We start from the raw sequence: 6000 nt of genomic DNA on the forward strand, positions 1-6000 counted from the left end.
CATGGCTCAGTATCTAGCCTACTCTGTGCATCCATGTGAGAGCTAACAAACTCATTGACTATTTATACACAGACACTAATTGCAATTTAAAAAGCCACAGGTGTGGGAAATTAACCTTTAATTGCCATTTAAACCTGTGTGTGTCACCTTGTGTGTCTGTAACAAGGCCAAACATTCAAGGGTATGTAAACTTTTGATCAGGGCCATTTGGGTGATTTCTGTTATCATTATGATTTAAAAAGGAGCCAGACAACTACGTGATAATAAATGGCTTCATATGATCACTATCCTTAAATAAAATAGTTTTTTTGCATGATCAGTTATATTTTCAAAATCAATGCCAAAATTTCACAATTTCTGCCAGGGTATGCAAACTTTTGAGCACAACTGTATGTTAGATCCAATACCAACCATCCTCTTAAAAGAGATATTCCCTGTAATCTCAGAACCTCTTCTTAACACAGCAGACCGCTACCACATTGTCTGTGTAAACGATGAATTGTCAAATCAAACAAAAGTTAAGTATGAGTGCCACAGGGATCAGTTTTAGGGACTCTGATTTTCTCCTTATATATGCTTCCCCTGGGAGATATTATCAGGAATCGTGGAATAAGTTTCCACTGTTATGCCGACGATACCCAACTTTATATTTCAAAACCTGACAAAATTTCACAATTCTCCAAATTAGCAGAGTATATCAATGTAAAATCTTTTATTTTTATTTTTAAAACACTGGACCTTAACTCTTACTTAATTTACTAATTTAAAACCATGACTTGCACTGCACACAAATAACTAATATTGGCATTATATTCATGTTTTTTAGCCAGAGGGGAACTGGCCCCCACAGTGAGCTTGGTTTCTCCCAAGATTATTTTTCTCCATTAACCAACATCTTATGGAGTTTTGTCTTCCTTGCCACAGTCGCCTTCAGCTTGCTCACAGGGGTTCAACATATAGTTATTATTTAATTATTAATTATTTATTTTTGTACACAATTTACAATCATATTTAATCAAACTACACAATGATAACTAAGAATTTATAGATATTACAGTTTCATTTTCTGTTAATGCTTGATTTTCTGTAAAGCTGCTTTGAAACGATGTTGTGAAAAGGGCTATACATATAAAAATGACTTGACTTCAAATGCAATCACTGTTTTTTATACTTTTTTTTAATAAATAGGCAGTTAATAGTATATATTGTGTAGTATGCAGTAAACAGTAGGCTAGTATTCCATTTCAAAGATAGCCCATCTCACAAGAAGAAGTGAAAGTTATCTGTTTCTCAGTTTCTCATTCACACATTCTCATATCATAGCTCCTGAAGATATTGACTTAACCACTGGAGTCGTATGGATTACTTTCATGCTGATTTATGTGATGTTTTTTTAGCTTTAAAATGTTGTCATCCATTCACTTACATTGTATGGACCAAAAGAGCTGAGAAATTCTTCTAAAAATCTTCATTTGTGTTCAGCAGATGAAAGAAAGTTATACAAATCTGGGATGGCATGAAGGTGAGGATATAATGAGAATTTTAATTTTTGGGTGAACTATCCCTTTAAGGGCTCTTGTTCAGATCTGGATGAATTTGTCCATTTGAAACCTTTCTAGTAAATATTATGGTGAAAATGTGAAAATGTCCCACAGGGACATTATATATAGTGCTGAAATATAAACCAAAGCAAGATCATGCTTTATTAATGCCTACTTTCGCTATTTCATAGCTTTTAAAAACCTGCATAGATTCTTATTTCAGTGTCGTTACAGTTTTCAGTGTCAAAAGAATTTAGATCATTAGTTCTGTACAGCAGTACCGCCACTCTCTAAACGCTGAGTAACCCCGGTCACGGAACATACACTGTATCTGAAGCCACCCCCTATCCACTATATAGTTCACTATTTCGGGTGTCTGCAATTTTGTAGGAATGTCTGAATTCTGAGTGAGCCACTCGTTCCCTACTTTTGTTCACTCATTCTTACCCACAATGCACTCTAATTTTAACGCTGGTTAATTGCCCATAATCCACTGCGGGGAAGACGTACGAGCTGGGAGTTTACTGCTTCCTTCACTCCTGCAATGTTTTATTTCATGCTAAATGTATTAAATTACATTTTGACAAATCATTACTTGATTAAAATAACATAACATATAGAGAAGCAAAACATACAGATACATTTTAAAATGTACTCTTTATTAATTTTGCCATTAAGCTGAAGAATTCTTTATTTACTAAATAATTAACTGATGTGATATTATTTTAACTCAGGAGACTGCACACATTGGAAATGATAATTCTGTGGATGATTTAAATATTAGTTTATAACATGTAGGTTAACTTTGGTGCTGTTCATGGTCGGAGAAACCATAAGTATTTAAAAAGTTCATTTGTGACATTGTTTCTGCGACAGCCCCAGAGCTCCGACACTCGGTTTATACGTCAGCGTCTGAATTCACTCACTCATTTCGTTCACTCACTGCTGAGATATAGTGCACTCACTGCCATTCACTATTTAGGAAACAGTGAATGAGTGAATGATTTCGGCCACAGCCACTCTCTTCGCCATACTACAGTCGCCTTGCACCTGCACTTCTCTTTCGTGCATGCCTCTTTCTCGCATGCCCCGCCCACAATGTTGTGCACGCACAGAAATGCTGTCTGATCACGCGAACGGCAGAGAAAAAGGCATTTACACTAACAGTTTTTCTCAGTCGATTTTATACATTTCTCCAAACTATAATCAGTGCTCTCAAAACAATTCACACAGCCGTAGAAACAGACACTCAAATTTCAGGACAATTACATTTCACTGCATAATGAAGCAATGTATTATTTTCTGATAATGCGTTTATTAAAATTAAATACTAGTATCAAAGCAATAGATGTGTTCTTTATTAAATTCATAACATGTTCAGCTATAGAAAAACAACTATTGAATTAACACATTATCATAAAAATCCACAGTAAAGACCTTTTTCCATGTGTTCTCATAACATTTCTCTAAATTTCTAGTTGTCCCTGCTCTTCCTCTTCCAATGCCATTCCTCCCTCTTCTTCTTTTTTGTTGAGATTGAAGTCACTGTAGATCTGCTAACATTAGGCCGAACACTCTGTGTGTCTTAGAGAGACCATAATTCATAACATGATCAATTAGAGGGACTCGCAGATCATTTGAACCTTCTTTACTCTAATCTTCCACCCTGATGTCCTCTTTCTGTTCACCATCATTACACCATCTCCATTTGGTCTTTCCTGAAGTCTTTCCATGCACACACCTGAAAGAGTTGAGAAAACCTTCCCCTTTTCTCATCACTTCTTCCTCAGATTTTCTCTTTCTTTACCCACTCTACCTCTTCTTCCTCATTGTTTGTTTGCTCTGAATTTTCATATTTTACCCCTTTTATAGATAACAGAGTCATGATAGTTGTGTGAAAAGTTTAGTAAATTGCATTTTCTTTGCTGTGTGTATTACTAACACAGCCAATATTAATATGAAGGGATTTGGCAACCTGACATGTGCATTTGAGAATATGACTTTAATATAGTTGTCTGTGTTATCTGTTTTGAAAGCATGAGTTTTGGATCAGAGAAATTTTTATGAAGTGTTTCGAGAAAATGAGGAAAATCAAGAAACATGCACAATCTGTTTAGGACAATTACAAAGTTTTCAGATGGCTGTGTTAATTGTTTTGAGAGCAGTGACCTGAGTTTGAAGATATGCGTAAAATCGATCGAGAAAAACTGTAACTTGGATGTTTACATGGATTTATACATCTAATCAGCCCGTAGCTGCCATAGTTGCAGAGTAAATGCGTTAATACTACTCATGACATGCAGGACGTGGGACAAAGCACACTGATATATTGCTGCACTGATTTAAAAATGTACACTTAAAACTGATGCCATAAGAGCCCAGTTATAGAATCACCCTGAAAATGACCATCACATTACACAGAACATCCCGTGTAAGCATTAGAGCCACAACTTACCTCGACGTGCTGCCTTAAATTGAAGCTGAGATTTTAATCTTGAAATATTAGCTTGTCTTGGTGTAAAATGGTGTTGCATGACAAAACTATTATTTTTTCACTGTGCGGAGCGTAGAAAGTGTTTCACTTTGTTTGAAGAGCTTGATGCTGATCGTAAAAGTCCCATTCAATAATTTCTCAATAAATTATACATTAATTAAAATTAAACCCAGTAATGTAATGACAGGAATGCTGCCCATTGTAAAGAAATAAATGTAAAAAAATATAATTAGAAATGTACTTGAGTGAGAGTAAAAAGTACCCACTTTTAAACCTACTCTAAAAGTAAATTTTTTCCCCAAAAAGTTACTCAAGTAAATGTAACGGAGTAAATGTAGCGCGCTACTACCCACCTCTGCATAGAGATATGATTCCATAATCACATTTGTGTACTCCCTATGCATCCATGCGCACACGCATAGGAACACAGTGAAGGGCTTGTACTGAATGTTTTGCCACTCAGGAGTCTTTTGAACTCCAACAGAATGAAAATAATGGATTATCTGCATGAAAGCTCTCTCACATTTCTCTTAAAATTACACATTAGTCTATAAGTTCTAGTAAAAATAAATAAATAAATAATATGGAGGAAAAATAATAATAATAATATGGAACCCATCATAATGTATCTCCACAGGATCAAATAAGAATCGACTAACAATCAAATAAGATCCTTCTGGTTAAAGCGAAAATCCTATTTTCAGTTTATTATTATTATTATTAAAGAATTTCACTTTATTCAGTGGGATTTTATTTGATTCTTTGCAGATTCTAATTTGATCCAATTAGCACCGTTAAGGATTGGTTCCAAATTATAATATAAATTCCAAAGTAAATCCTGTATATTCCTTCAGGATTTTATGTACTAGGTTATAGCTCTCTTGGATTTTGCGCTTATATTTGTGTGAATATGTTAGTTTTATTTATTTATTGATTTAATTTTCTTCAGATTATTTTATTCTGATGGGCTAGTATTATTTGGTTGCCCAGTCTCATACATTAAACTGTAATTATACAGTCCTCTTATGATTTCAGATGTTTGTTTTTTTTTTTTTTTTCCCGAAATCGCACATTTTGCTGCATTTAAAGACATTTATGTGCATTTTTCAAACGCGTTTTTTTGAGTAAATTATGGTTCTTTTGAGCAAGTCACATGTGAATGAACATGTTTATAAATGAGTAAATGCCTTTTCTTATTATTAAGAAAAAGAAAGAAAGAAAGAAAGAAAGAAAGAAAAAGAAATGACATAAAAAAACAAAATAACTATTTTAAACACACCATATAGATAACATCAGTAAATCTTAATGCATGGATGAATCTATGAATGGCACAGGATGTGGAGCTACTTCAAAAAAAAAAAAAAAAAAAAACATGCAGAAACTCACCTTTGTTGTCCGCCTGGCAGATTCAAGAAAGGGTTCGTGTTTTCTTCACTCTCTGTTCCGTTTCTTTCAGGAGATGATGCGTTGGGAGCACACAGCGGGAAGAGACGCGCTTTAAGCGTTCTGTTTGGATAATCCGGTGCTCCGAGCACATCTATAATCACACTGAAGGGAGACTACCTCAGTGAGAGCACACAGGCTGTGTTTACACTCCTCCTGCTCCGCCTCTATGCTGAACTTGAGGGTAGTTATATATGCAATTATTGTTTAAATCATGGCCGAAACCACAATATACTCAGAGGGGGACAAGTCGTCCCCCAGTAATCAGATATGGCCAGATTGTCCTCCCCAGTAATTGATATCCTTGTTGCTGTTCTGCTGCACTCCATTATGCACTGCTGTCTAATTGTCCTTACGTTGTTGCAACTTGCAGGAATAACCTAATGGTTTAAAAAAAGTTTCATTTTTACCGCCCTCAGTAGTCTAACATCGCTCGTCAATGTCATATGAGATAGCCAATCAAATCGATGAAGGCGGGACTCAAGTTTAAGACACTAAAATGGAACCTCATGGATTATTCCA

General features: G+C 35.1%; 1 protein-coding gene across 4 annotated transcripts in view; it reads right to left on the reverse strand.

Moving 5' to 3' along the window:
• Positions 1-5624, reverse strand: part of LOC127437238 (excitatory amino acid transporter 2-like) — a 105692-nt gene extending 100068 nt beyond the window's left edge. For all 4 annotated transcript variants that reach the window (XM_051692052.1, XM_051692055.1, XM_051692057.1 and 1 more), the window contains exon 1: positions 5422-5624. The gene's annotated coding sequence lies outside the window, so the exon portion shown is untranslated. The remainder of the gene's footprint in view (positions 1-5421) is intronic.
• Positions 5625-6000: the final 376 nt, after the last annotated feature.

This window comes from Myxocyprinus asiaticus, chromosome 48, assembly GCF_019703515.2.
Source record: "Myxocyprinus asiaticus isolate MX2 ecotype Aquarium Trade chromosome 48, UBuf_Myxa_2, whole genome shotgun sequence".
NCBI lineage: Eukaryota > Metazoa > Chordata > Actinopteri > Cypriniformes > Catostomidae > Myxocyprinus > Myxocyprinus asiaticus.